Here is a 14938-nt window from a genome sequence, read left to right as displayed (position 1 = left end):
GGGTTCTGGGTAAAAAAAAAAAAAAAACTATAGAAAACATTATTGGGATATTAGGGAAATCTGCATATTTAACCATACATTAGATGATACTGTGTTATCCTTGGTAAAAAATGGTATTTTTGTTTTATAGAAGGATGTCCTCAGATGTATTGCTTGGGAAATGCAGTTAGACATTTTAAAGTGTGATGTCTATAATTTACTTTAAAATGGTTCAGTCCTCATCCCTGTCCCTGTCGCCCAACACACACACCAAAAAAAAAAAAAAAAAAAAAAAGCATGGATATAGAGAGAGGGAGAAAGAAAGCAAGTATGGCAAGATGTTAAGAAGTGGCACATCTAGGTGACGGGTATCTGGGCATTTTACTACTCTTTCCATTCTTCTGCGAGTTTTTTAAAAAATAAAAAGGTAGAAGAGGTTGGTTTGTGTCCATATAAACTGGCAACATTTCTCCATAAACAGCTTGGGGCTTTGTTGAGTGATATGCGCAGGCAGCTCAGAGATCTTAGTGTGCAGCTGGCTAGCCACCCCATTTCAGGAAAATCAGGTCACTGAGGAATGCCAATTTCTCACATGAAGTCAAACACTGCTCTACTTTGAAGAGAAGGCAAGAAAGAGGAAGGGTTGTTTGTTCATTCTCTAAAGTTTAGACGATACACTCCACATAAAAATATGAGTGGGTGTAAGATCATAGTATCTAAATATAATCTATAAACATATGTGAATCAACAGTTTACCAACTTTTTCTGTAATTCCCATTTAATTTAACATGGAAAAGAACAAAATTTGAATAAAATTTAAGGATGCTGCCAAGGGTAGATATATAAATATGCAATGTAAAAAGTTGGTTCCACCAAATGTCCAACATCATTTGCAAGATTCCCTCAGTATTACAGACGCTAGGATTAAATTTTTGTTAATTATTTTATGAAAGCATTAAAATGAAATTGAACTACAAAGCTGATCGTAAAAGGGAAGTTTCCTGCCTCCCCATACCCCACATCCAAGTCCCACTCTCCATACCCAACTAACTTCAGTTCCTTTCGTATTTTCTTCTGGTACTGAACTCTGTATTTCTAAATAATGTGCTTATATTCCTATTTCTTGATTTTCCATTTTAGATATTACCTACTAACTTCTGTGGAAGACAAGAGTTTAGTTCTCATATACCATTTTACAAACATGGCATGCATACAAACATGGCACATTTGCCCAAACCTCCCAGCTTCCAACTGTACTGTAACACTTGGTTAAGTCAACAGTGTTCACAGTAATCTGACAAAGTAAATATTATTCCCAGCAGTGCCATGCAGAATTCAATAATTACATCTCCCTCCTTGGATAACTTTTTGATTCTGTTAATTAGTTGCCCTGTTTTTTGTTGTTGTTGTTTGCTTAGCTTTTTATATTCCTAACACATTCACCTCGTTCAACTCTCCTAGGAGCTGCAAAACTCCTCTCAATAAAATTAAAACAAGTAATTTCCCTCCTTTTTTCACATTGGTTTTATTTATTTATTTATTTTAGAGACGTGCCTTCTAGGCCCTTCATCCTGATTCAATCTGGCTGGAATGGTTACTCTCTAGGCCTGACTTGGACTGGGACTTCTGCTGGCTACCATCCTAAGAATTTCCTTCACCTTTTTGCTCTGTGAGAACCTTGTCTTTGGATTTCCTGTCTTCCCTTTCTTGGTTTATTCTCTTGTTTTGACAAGACATATCTCCCATTAGCTAGCTGAAGAGATCACACAGAATATAATTTTTTGAGAATCTGTATAGCCTAAAATGCCTGATTGGTACCTGGTTGGGTATACAATTCTAGGTAGGAAACAATTTCCCATATGATTTCCAAAGTATTACTTCATTTTTTTCCTAGCTTCTACTGTGGCTACCGAGCAGTCTGATGTTACTGATTATTAACCATTTTTATATTATTTGTCCCTCTCCGAAAGCTTTTAGGATCCTCTGTTTATGCCAGAAATCCTGAGTTTTAATAGGATATGTTTAGGAATGAGTCTTTTTCATTCATTGGTAGGACACTCAGTGAACTCTTTCAATCTGTAACTCATGTATTCTAATTCCAGGAAAGTTTCTTGTGTTATTTATTTACCACTTACAGCCACTTTGACTTCACGTCATCTCATTTCCCATACTACATGAGGAACTGTCTGCAGTTCCCAAAACACACTGACCTCTCACATCTCCACACTTCTGCACAGGCTAGTGTCTCTGCTCCAAATACTTTTGTTTTCCCAGAAAATTCCTATCCCTGACCACCTCTGAGTCTCAGGAACAGAGTTAAATCCTCTTCTGTACCACAGCCCCTTTCTTTACCCATTTATCTTTCCCACTTAATTCCTACCAGACTATAAATTCCCTCAAGTCAAACTCAGTTCTGTTTACATCTGGATCCTCAGCACCACTACACAGCCAGGTACACAGTGATGCAGCTTTTCCATTAAAAAAAATTCTGTTGAATAAGTGAGTAATTTCTGGTTGTTATTCCATTATACCTTTTGTAGTTGGAGAGATTTCAAGCAAGTTATGTAAAACATAAGGTATGTAACTTTTACAAGTGCCCCAGGGGGTTCTGAAGCAAATTCTGATCTGGAAAGTGCTGCCTAGGCTTCTTGGGAGACTGAGGAGAGTGTATTTGAGACCTCCAGTACTGGGTCCCTCTGAATCCTGGCATTGGGGAAGGAGTAGGAGAAATCCTTTCCGAAACAAAGGCAGAGGTCTGAAGCAGGATGAGATCAGTATGAATCCATCTAAGTCCTATGCTATAGAACAAGCCCAGGGAATATGGATGAACTGAGGCAGGATCAGTCACATCTGACACTGACCTAAGGGTGCCAGAAGAAGGCTGAACTTTGAGAAGCACTCTTCTCCAGGATTTCACCCCTTGACAGGAGGCAACTAGTCAGGCTCTTCCCAGAATCACCGCTACTTTGCGATACACCCTGCCATAGGGGAACTGGCTATTTGTGAATGGAACTATACAATTACTTGTTTTATTGAAACCATAAAAAATTAAGTTCCATCTGAATACTGAAGAAACTAGTAATCTAGTGTGTATGAGTACAGGTTTAACTCTAGTGAGCTTGGCAAAGTATCATGGATGCAGCTGAAAAATCTGGTTGAGATTTCCACTCCCATCTACATGGAAGTTAGACCATATATATAGTTTTTTCTCCCTTGAGTTTTCTCTCCTTTAAGAATCATTTTTCTAAGGGGATCAGTTTATGACCAGAAGAATGAAAAACCTGAGTTGCTAGTTATTTATACTTAGAGCCTGTTGGGGAAGACTACTACTTGACAAAATTATGTTCTAATTTTTCAAATGTATTTTCCACTGAATTAATATACCAGAATTTAATAAAAAGTCATCTATATACATTTATTTACATAGTATATCAAACCAAATCCAACGTTTTCATCTCACTGTAATAAAAGAATTGCCTTGGTCAGGCGTGGTGGCTCACGCCTGTAATTCCAGCACTTTGGGAGGCCAAGGTGGGTGGATCACTTGAGGTCAGAAGTTCAAGACCAGCCTGGCCAACATGGCAAAACCCCGTTTCTACTAAAAATGCAAAAATTAGCCAGGCGTGGTGGCATGTGCCTATAATCCTACCTACTCAGGAGGCTGAGACAGGAGAATCACTTGAACCCAGGAGGCCTCTGCACTCCAGCCTGGGCAACACAGAAAGGCTCTGTCTAAAAAAAAAAAAAAAAAAAAGAATTGAATTGCTTTTACACACAAAAAAGGCAATTTTTGTCCACGCAACAATGCTCAGTCCTAATCTTGTAGCATTCTCACTGTTGTTTCATAAACTCTCAAAGCTGTTTTAAATGTTAAGTATCTACCACACAACACTGAAGGGTAAGTTAGAGCAGAAATGTCACAAAAACCAAAGCATAATAAGGCATCACAACTCTGTAAATGTTGAAAATCAATAATTTGGTGGTTGAATCCAATCATTTCACTACTTGAGTAGAATGTCAAAAAATTTAAAAAATTTTCCTTCAATTAAAATTCAAAAAAACTATTAACCAAATTGCTGAAAGCATATATAGCAACATCAGCTAATTATCAAAAGTGGAGCCATACGAAGATAGAAAATCTTAAAGAATTATTTTACTTTTAAAGTTTTCAATCTTCTAGTCCAAAAAAATAGACTTGTTTCTTATTCACAGATCTGCTATTTTGCTTCTTGATTTTTCAGATCTGTGTCGACCTCAAATAAGTCACTTGTCTTTTCACTGTTACTTTTGCCCCAAATTAAAAACAAAATGACCCCACTGCAGTTCTAACATTAAAAAGCAAGGTTTTAGAATTAGATTGATACAAATTTGAACCCTCCCTCCACCTCTTGGTAAGTTTAACAAATCACTTTTTCTCAGACTGTGGCATTTCTACATGCATAAATAAAACATTTCCAAATCTTTTCCATTCAGTGTCACAAAACTGACTGCCCCAAAGTTATTAAGTTTATATAGCATTATTTGACTTCATTAATAAATCTCACTTCCAAATAAGAGATATTACAACAAGGAAGCAGTATGATTAAGAGGAAAGACCTCTACTAGAGAGATCTACCAGCAAATCTGTTATTAGCTACTTGGGCAAGGCACTGTGCCTCTCTGGCCTCATTGTTCTTACTGGCAATAATACCAGTGCTATGAAAGTGCATATGTGAGCACAGTACCCAGCCTATGGATACATGCAATTAATGGAAACTATGGTTTTATTATTTTAATAAGCTTTGATATCATATTTAGCCATCTATTCCTTCAGCTTTTACAGTCAGGTATGCTCTCCTCAATACCTTTCCTCTCCCCATTTTCAGAACTGTTTTATATTGTATCTCTTAGTTTTGCAGAGCAATTATTAACAAATAAATGTGCTATTGATCCCTAAATCCTCTTCCTCTCTTTGCATATGTTCTAATTCTTTCTCACTCCTCTGTTTAACTGCTATTTTTGGTCTTGGTCATTTCTGAAAGATCTTAATAGTTAGCAATTATAATTTATTTTAAACTTTTTTCATATGAAAATTTCAATTGCTAAAACACAATACTTTTCTTTTTTTGCACTTTTTGGATACTAGCATTTCTAAGATCTATTCATTCAATGATAGCCCTCACTTTGGTAGGGTCCTGGGTTGTCCCCTTCTTCCCTGGTGACCACTGTCTTCTTTCAGACCTTATCTGCTGCAGAGTCAATGCACATCTAACCCCCAGAAAACTATAACCTGTTTATCCAATACCTGCAAGTGATTATTTTTATAAAAAATTAAATCTACTTTGGCTGGGCACAGTAGCTCACACCTGTGATCCCAGCATTTTGGGAGGCCAAGGCTGGAGGATCACTTGAGCCCTGCCTGAGCAACATACGAAGATCTCATTTCTAAAAGTAAAAATAAAAATAAAAATCTACTTTATGAAAGGATAAACTTTACTAGAAAAAAGGTCTTTGAACTCTCTCTGATGTTTCTATCTTGTGGTTTTATATGGGCCTATATTTCTGAATTTAGATCCTTCCTATTTTCCTGTCCCTAATTCATGCTTTCCTTTCCCCCTTCTTCAAAAAAGTATGGTTGCCAGTTTACTTTCTGAAAACATAAGAAGAAAAACTTACTTGTTTTATCATGACCTGGATTTGACAAAAAAAAGACTTTGAAAAGAGCCTTCAGTATTCAGCAAATTATTTTGCCAAACTTGCTGCCTTGATATTTATGCTACTATTATTTCAGCCTCTTTAACATAGATCAGTGAACAAATTAATAAAATGTGCTTTATCATGTCTATTAAAAGAACACCACTGGGAATCACTGTTTTGCAATTTTTTCCCCCTACCAGTCTTATCTTCAAAAAATGAGGAAAGCTCTGGTTCAGTGTATTTGTCCATAACACCAAGGTCAAAGATTCTATTCCTAAACAGGACTGCTATTCTACTATTTTTTAAAAAATCACTAAAAAAGATAAAAGCTGGCTAGGTGCAATAGCTCACACCTGTAATACCAGCACCCAGGAAGGCTGAGACAGGAGGATCGCTTGAGCCCAGGAGGTCGAAGCTACAGTGACCTATGATCACGCCACTGCACTCCAGTCCAGGAGACAGTGAGACTCTGTCTCAAAAAAATAAAAATAAAAAAACTCTGCAAGCCTAGGTATACGAAGAGAACCGACTAGTGCTGTATCTACCATCGATATTTCCCTTCTTCCTCCAAGGCTGCTCCTAGAAAAACAGTCTATCTTATACCGAGTAGAACTTCAGGTATGGATATCTGAGAGAACCCGACTTTAAATAAGAATCTGAAAAACAGAATAGCTATTGTTTCATGTTCTCCCTCCTCCTGTATCTTTACCATATAAGCAATGTAACTCTCTAGTTAGAACAACATAATAAAAATGAGCTAAACATTCTTATTGAAATATTTAAAAATTTTAATGTTTCAACCAATAAAAAGCAACTTCCAGAACACACTTCCTTACCAAAAATATTATTACCAGAAGTAAAACATAGGAGGAACAGGAATGTAGTTGGTGGGAGCACTTATGCCACAGAAGTGCTGCGTGGAAATGTGTCAGTGCTCAAACAGAAGCCCAACTAGGAAAAATAAAGTGGATACAACCTGTGGCCACGGCATGGGCCGCTGCGTGGGCTTCTTGTGTTGAGAAACTGGGAGCTTCCTGTGGCATGAGGAAGAGAATGGGGCCAGAGTTGAATAGACTGAGGGTGCACAGAGAGGGGAGATTTCTAGGGCTTGGCTTGAAGAGGAATTCACAGGTGTTAGGACTAGGGTTGGGGAGAAAGCTGCAGCCCAAGTACATACGGCTCACTTCAGTTCGCCACCTCCCACCCAACCTGCTCCCACCCTAGGTCTTGCTGCTACTCAGCTCTTGTTTGTACCCTGAACTGTCTTCTGTCAGATAGAAAGTATCAGACCATCCTAGCTGCTGACAGATAGGTACAACTTTGGACTGAATGCCTGGAATGAATACTCCCTGAGATGGTACAACTAGGGAAAACTAAGACCTTATATTATGTTTTGATGATCAAGAGGCAAGGCTATCTGTGGATGAAAGTTACAGAAAGAATTCCGATTCTTTTGGAAGCTAAAGTGGGAGTATTGTTTCAGGCCAGGCATTTAAGACCAATTTGGGCAGCATAGTGAGACCCCATCTCTACAAAAAATAAATAAATAAAAATTAGCCAGGTATGGTGGTTCATATAGTGCCAGCTACTCAAGAGACTGAGGCAGGAGGATAGTTTGGGCCCAGGAGTTCAAGGTTGTCATAAGCTATGATTGTGCCACCGCACAAAGTAAGACCCTGTCTCCAAAAAGAAAAAAAAAAGATTCCTGGTTATCAGAGTCGGCCAACAAGAAAATCTGCCACCCTCTTTAGTAGTGAGTAACCCCTCGCCAAGAGGGTTCAACAAGATGTGGGGTGTGGAGTGGGAGACCCTTGCAACAGCTAGGAGAGCAGAATGAATGCTGCTTTAAGATCAACTCCAACCCTGTGAGTTTGATGGCTAATCTACTGTAGATGGTCTCCCTCCTTTTCTGAGGGAAGCAGTCATGAACCTGACACTAAACATCACGGAGAAGCACAGTGAACATCAGTGACAGAAATAATGGAAATGACTGGGCCATCTTCCTCAATTTCTCCTCCCAAACTGGGTGGGAAGCAAAAAGCCACATTCCAGGTTTCTATCCTAAAACTTTCCTCTCCCTCTCCTCACCCCATTCCCAAAGCAAAGAGCTCTCTTCATCTTGAAAGCCAGAGTATAACCACCTAACATAAAAAATATTTGGATGATGATCTACCCCTATTCCTTTATCAGCAAAATGGAACTGCACTACCCCACGCAGTGTGCCGGGCTGCAAGGCTTCATGGTGCAGTACTCTTTATTAGGATCAATCCCATGCTCCTTGTGTGCTTATTCCCATATGTGGTATTACATGGTACTGTGCAGAAGGTGTTATGAATAAACAGCTGTCATACAGCAACAATTTTACTTTAACATTATGGGAATAAGCCAGGCAAGGTGGCACATGCGCTTACCCCCGGTTACTGGGAAAGCTCAGGTAGGGGGATTGCTGGAGCACAGGAATTCAAGGCCAGCCTGGACAACATAGCAAGATTGTGTTTCTAAAGTAAAAAAGATTTGGGGCAATAAATATGCACCTGTTTGTATAGATTTGTTCAATTTAAGTAAAGCAGAGTAGGTTAGAAGAGAATACAAAATTCTCATAAATTTTAAGATTAAATACAAAATTTTAAAGTTTGTACTTGCTTGTATTGGAGTATCTGTGGCTACAGGGACTAATTCTTGAAGGAAAACACTCATTTTTCCCCACAATAGGGTACTTTGGTAGAAAAGTTTAATAAGCAAATATTTACTACATGATGTGCAGACTGCAATTCTTTCCTTTTCTTCTTGGTTTTCTTAAACAGAAGCCCAGAGATAAGTCCAGAAAGAAGGATGTTGGGCCCTGCTCAAAATCAGCTATATGAATGGTTCCAAGTGGTTCTAAAGCACACTTCAGAAATCCTTATACTCAAAGCAGGAGAGTAGTTATGAAAACCTACCTACCCACTACATGAGTATGATCTGGGAACAGACCAGGCTACCAAAGGCAAGCCTTGGCTGGAAGAAGTGAGTGCTAAGGTAGGAATTCTCCCAACAAAACTCAGGTTGAAACTTAATTACTTAATTGCTAATGTAACAGTACTGGGAAGCACACCCTTTAAGAGGTGATTAGGTCATTTATGGATTCCCGCTGTTATCCTGGGAGTGGGTTAGTGATCTCAGTTCACTGCCTTTTTCTCTGTCTTTCACCGCTTGCTTTTGCGTCTACTCTTTCACAATGGGTGATTATCACCAGATGCCAGAGCCATGCTTTTGGACTTCCCAGGCTCCAGAACCATGAGCAGAATAAATTATTCTTGTTCCTTGTAAATTACCAAGGCTGTGACAGACTGCTCCAGCAGCAGAAAGCAGACTAGGCTAGTAGGCCAACCAGCTCTGTGTATAACTCGAGAGATGTAGTAAAACGTCCTTCTTTACCACACTGATATAGTGGCTGAAATCTCAGGCACTGGTACAAGCATTTCTAAGTGGTTTCTCATAAAGTCATGCACCGTAAACATAACTCATGTTTTAGCCAACAATGGACTGTATACATAACAGTGATCCCGTAAGATTATAATAAAGCTGAAAAATTCCTATTGCTAAGTGATGGCACAGTTTCCTAACATCATAGTACAATGCATGACTCATGTGTTTGTGGTGATGCTGGTGTAAATAAACTTATCATGCTGCCAGTTGTAAAAAGGTATGGCACATACAATTATGTACAGGGCACAATGCTTGATAAGGATAATAAACGACTGTTACTTATGTATTTACTATACTTTTCATCTTCATTTTAGAGTGTACTCTTTCTAGTAAAAAAAAAAAAAAAAGAAAGAACGTTAACTTAGGCAGGTCCTTCAGGAGGCATCCAGAGGAAGGCATTCTTATCACAGGAGACAGCAGCTCCATGCACATTACTGCCCCTGAAGACCTTCCAGTGGGACAAGATGTGGAAGTGGAAAGCAGTGATATTGATGATCCTGATCCTGTGTGAGCCTAGGCCGATGTGTTTCTTAGTTTTTATCAGAAAGTGTAAAGAGCAAAACAAACTTTTTAAATTTAAAAATAGAAAAAAAATCTTACAGAATAAGGAATAAAGTATTGTTGTACAGCTGTACAATGTGTGTTTTAACCTAAGTGTTATTTCAAGACTCAAAAAGTTAAAAAAAGTTTAAAGTTTATAAAGCAAAAAGTTACAAGCTAAGATGAATTTATTATTGAAGAAGTTTTAAATAAATCTAGTATAGCCTAAGTATCCAGTGTTTATAAAGTCTACAGTAATGTACAGTAACATCCTAGGCCTTCACATTCGCTCACCACTCACGCACCCAGAACAACTTCCAGTCCTGCAAGCTCCATTCATGGTACGTGCCCTACACAGGTCTGCCATTTTTTTTATCTTTGATACTGTAGATTTTATACTGCATTTTTACTGTGCCTTTTCTATTTTTCGATAGAAATACTTATTATGCTGCAATTGCCTAGTGTTCAGTACAGTAGCATGTTATGTAGGTCTGTAGCCTAGGAGCAAGAGGCTATCCCACACAGTCTAGGTGTGCAGTAGGCTATAGCAGCTAGGTTTGTGTAACTGTACTCTGCAGTGCTCACACAACTACAACATCACCTAACAACGCAGTTCTCTCAGAACCTATCCCCATTAACAGACACATGACTGTACTTATCCTTAGGAAGCAGGTACTACTGTCCCTAACTTACATGTGAGAAAACTGAGGATCAATGGTGTGAAAGTAGCTCAAGCCAACTACCTAACTTACCGGTGACACAACTTGTGTCAAATTCAGGCCTGACTCCAAAGTCATATCAGTTTTCTACCATATAGTGTCTTTTTGTTAATAACGTTCTGCCTCCTCCTTCTCATTTGCCTTTTGTTTTCCCTCTTTAACTCCTTTCTTATTACAGTAATTACTGGATTGCTTACCATCCACCTAAAGTTCAATCTGAAGCTTTACAATTGAAGACACTGGGCGTCAGATGTGTGGCTGCTTTGTTCTCACACATTCTTCTACTGTGCTGGGATTACTTAACAGCTGTTAGGGTGTAATCGATGCTTCAGCTTTCCATAGGAAGGTCTGACATAAAAGCACCCATGTATCAGTCAAATCAATCTAAGCTCTAGCATTCACAGCCCTTTTCCCTTACCAGGTACAGTTTTCTGGTCACAGCTGGAACTCTGCTTATTTTTATGTAGTGGGGCAAAGTGAATAGCTACAAAAAAAAAATAGCCTAAATCTTCCTTGCAGTAAGACCAAAAGGTGTCTTAACTGTTCCTATTACATTTAAATAGACAAGACACAGCCTGTCAATCTGTCCTGGATAGAATAAAATGAAAAACAAGTGATCTAAATTCATTTTTATTTCCAACATCTCAGGATACAGACATAGGGCTATCTTATTCCAAAAAGTACTATATCCCCACGAACACCTTTTTCCAGTCTTTTTAAAAAACAAAACAAAAAAAAAATCGATTCTCTCCTCTCTTCTAAATGTACCAGTTTCTAAAATAAGCTATTTTGCTCTTTCATTCCACACTAATAGCTTCACCTTACAACTGACTTCTTTTCATGCAACATCATTGTAATTTCTCCAGTGTTTTCTCTGATGATCCAATTTATTCACTCCACGCCCCTCAGACCTCCTATTTGTAGTTTTGTAGCCCTATCGAAGTCAGTTTCACTGCTCATTCCAGATAGGCGCTGAGCCAATATACTGCCAATAACACTCACTCTTGTGCTAAGTTAAAATACACAGTGCAACTTGCCAAGTTTCCTTATTTGGCAAGAAGGCCCCTTAGTTCCCAAGATCTTTGACCATCCATTTTTAGATCCAAGTCCGCGTGTTTAATATTTGGATATTTTTCTCTCTCCCCCTTTCTTTAGTGTGTCCTTATGTATTCCCTAAAAGAATAAGAAAAACAGATCAATCATCTATTTGCTTTTTTAGACAAGAAAAAAAGTCCTGGCAATTGCATCATGGTCATTTACTCTGCAATTATTATCACTACAATTTTTTATTTAAACAATATTTTGAGGTTAAAAAAACTCCCCAAATAATCTCAAAAAGTTTATAATAGGAATTAAATTGCGAAAGATTAAAATAAACAATGCAGTGGTCCAAAAGACCATTTTTTATCTTAATTCTCCCTTCCCAAACTAAATTCCTATTCATTTACAATCTCCTAAATCTCACTATTGTAGCAGGAATTTAAAACAAAGGCTCTACAAATGGCCAAAACCATAATTAAAAATGCAGCCATCATATATATATATATATATTTTTTTTTAATTGAAAAACAAGCGAAATTTCACTGTGGAGACAGGCCTACTACAAAGAGGGCATTAAGTGGCCCTGAATCACTTGCTTACTTTTGTCTCTAAACGTGTTTGGAGGTTTGGATCCAGTAAATCCTAGCTGTTCATTTCAACGAAGGTCAGGGAAGCAAGAAGGCTCCCCTAACACAGCTTCAGGGTTGAAGTCGAAATACAGTTTTCAACAATCTTAGTTCAAAAATCCTCAAATTCACTCTGTAAGACGATTCTCACACACCATTATTAATGAGCGCTGCTTACTGTACTATACCTGGAATTGCGTTGCTTTCGTTATTACAGAAACTAACAAAAATAAAGTTCCCCACAAACAACGCTTATGGGCGACTTCAAAGCGCATCAGAAACATTTTCGGCGACCTAACAGAGATACCCAATGTGTTTTTGAGGCAATCGGAAGTCATCCAGTCAGTCCTGAATTAAAGTTTTCTGAAAGCTGTCATGAGCAGGCGAGGCGGCGGCCTGGGTAAGCACTTCTGGGCCTGGTGCAGGTCTCGGAGACCACGAAAAGCCGGCTCCCGGAGGGTCACTGAAGAGGACACCCCCGGCTCCGGCGGGAGGAAAGGGAGAAGCCGGAGGGGGCAGGCGCTCCACGCTGCCCAAGCCCGGGGCAGGAAGGGCGGGGAGCGGTGGCTCTGGATACATTTACGCCTGTTTGTAAAACTGATCTTCAGTGTTCATTGTTCCTGGCCTAATTACGTGAGGAAAAGAGAATGAAGGAAAATGGATGGGACGCAACGCCGCTCGCGGCCGAGTTCTTAGGAAAGCAGAAGTTGGTCGTCCCTCCTCGCACGCACGGCGTGTGCTGGGAAGCGGCCGGCACCCTGCCCTGACTTGGGGGCCTCGCGCTTCGCCCCCCGACAGCGCTCCAGCCACCGGATGCTTGGCCGGCTCTGCTGCTCGCGGGGCCCCTGCCCGTGCCGCGAAAGCCCGAGCCGCCCCGGCCTGCGCCCCGCGCCTCTGGGCGCCAACTTCTCCGTGGGACTGGCCCGAACTCTCCAGAACCGCAGTTGGCGGCACCGCAGCCGAGGTCCCGCGAGGACTCCCCGGGCGCCGCGAACGCTCGCTGCTGCCGCCGCCGCCGCCGCCGCCGGGCGGGCCCTGGGTCAGGGAGGGGAGCCCCGAGCAGCCTCTCAAGGCCGTCTGGGCTCCCGGGCCCCGGCGGCGCCTCGGCCCCGAGACGCGGGGACGACTCGCGAGCGCGACAGGCCTCGCCCCCTCCCTCCCCCGCTCCGCGGCCTCCGGCCTGGCCCCTACCTGGCTCCCGGGCCGGGCGCGAGCAGCAGCCGGGGGCGCCGAGGCCTCGCGCGCGACGAGGGCGGCGGGGGTCGGGACGACAGCGGCCCTCGCGGCTCCCACGCTTCCTCCGGAGTCAGGAGTTGAACATTCCGCCTCTCCGCGCGGCGCCAATGAGGAAGACAGTCACTGCAACAGCACCACCTACCTTCAAGCGCGGAACGGCCGGGCCGCCCTCCCCTCACACGCGCGGGCGAGCGAGGCGTGGGGAAGGCTCTCCGGCCTCCCTGGCCTGCGCCCGGGGGGCACCATCCGCCCCGCGCCCCAGGACCCGCCGAGGCACCCAGACACAACTGCCCCGCTGTGGGGGGAGGGCCGTGGGGTGTATTCCCTCCACCAACACCCTAACTCATCTTTTTGACAAGTTAACACACCTGCTGCTCCTTCAACTCACTCCTCAACAAACAGGCACTGGGGACACAAAGAAATAGAGGCGGTTATGTGCCCTGCAAGAGTTCCTTTAGTTGGGAAAGGGACAAATGTAGAGATTTCTGGGGACATAGGTCTGAAGGCTGCTTCTCTAGAGAGATCAGTAGGCACCTCTGGCATTTTGAGGAGGGGCCGTGGTTTGCTGCTCTCAATTTTAACAGAGCAGAATTCAGATGAGGAGCCAGAGTCCATTACAGGCCTAAGCCCAAGGTGGAAATGGGCGTTGGGAAGAAAAGAAATTTCTGACTGGGGAGGATGGTTCTGTGAAGGAAAAATGAGAGGAGCTTGCAAGAGCAGGGGCCACGTTATCCAGGATTTTGACTTTGAATTTTATTACCCATGGACACTGGGGAGCTGCTGAAAATTAGAATCAAAGGAGTGAAATGGGTGTTTGTGCTTTTGTTTAAATAGTCATTTTGAGAGAGTAGTCCACAGTGGTTGTAGGTTGGGTTGCTAGGATGGAAGCAGGGTGAGTGGTAGATGTCACCACCCAGTTATGGGATTATGAGGACCCAAGTTAGGTGTAGGAAATGGAATTAAAAACAAGAAATGGGCTGGGTGTGGTGCCTGTAATCCCACCACTTTGGGAGGCCAAGGGGAGAGGATTGCTTGAGACCTGGCTGGGTAACATAGTGAGACCTCATCTCTAAAAAAAATTAAAAAATTAGCCCAGTGTGGTGTCACACACGAATAGTCCCAGCTACTAGGGAGGCTCAGGTGGGAGAATTGCCGGGGAAGTCGAGGCTGCAGTAGACCACAATCGTGCCACTGCACTCCAGCCTGGATGAGAGAGACCCTGTCTCAAAAAAAAAAAAAATGGAATTGAGAGAAATATTAAATATTTCTCGAAGATCCCACAGAAATTGGTAAACCACTAGATTTAGAAGAGAAGAAGAGAGATGATGCCAAGATTTCAGACCTGGATGACTGGAAGAATGATGGTGTCATTGACAGAAATAGGAATATGTGGAAGGGAAGCTGGCTTCATGTTGAGTTTGAGGTCATAGGAATAAAAACAGGTAGAGATGCAGCAACTGAAATATGAAACTGAAATTCAGAAAAGAGGTCAAGAGTGAAATAGAAAATTTGTCAGTCATTCAACAGGCTAAATATATGAAAGTGGAGTGATGAGTGAATAGAGATTAAAAAACAATTTATTAGTCTGACATTCAGATTAATTTGCCCTTTGATGAGGACTGGAGATTTTAGCATTAATAAGTTTTATTTTGG

At 41.4% G+C, this 14938-nt stretch overlaps 1 protein-coding gene across 3 annotated transcripts in view; it reads right to left on the bottom strand.

Moving 5' to 3' along the window:
* The window catches only part of MAP3K20 (mitogen-activated protein kinase kinase kinase 20), a 195088-nt gene extending 181559 nt beyond the window's left edge, over positions 1–13529 (bottom strand). The window contains exon 1 of one of the 3 annotated variants that reach the window (XM_017538234.1): positions 13428–13529. The gene's annotated coding sequence lies outside the window, so the exon portion shown is untranslated. The other 2 variants (XM_017538235.2, XM_017538236.2) reach the window with 2 other exon arrangements.
* Between the last annotated feature and the right edge of the window lie 1409 nt (positions 13530–14938).

Source organism: Cebus imitator, unplaced genomic scaffold (assembly GCF_001604975.1).
Source record: "Cebus imitator isolate Cc_AM_T3 unplaced genomic scaffold, Cebus_imitator-1.0 Scaffold110, whole genome shotgun sequence".
NCBI lineage: Eukaryota > Metazoa > Chordata > Mammalia > Primates > Cebidae > Cebus > Cebus imitator.
This window is presented reverse-complemented; position numbering and strand designations above follow the sequence as displayed.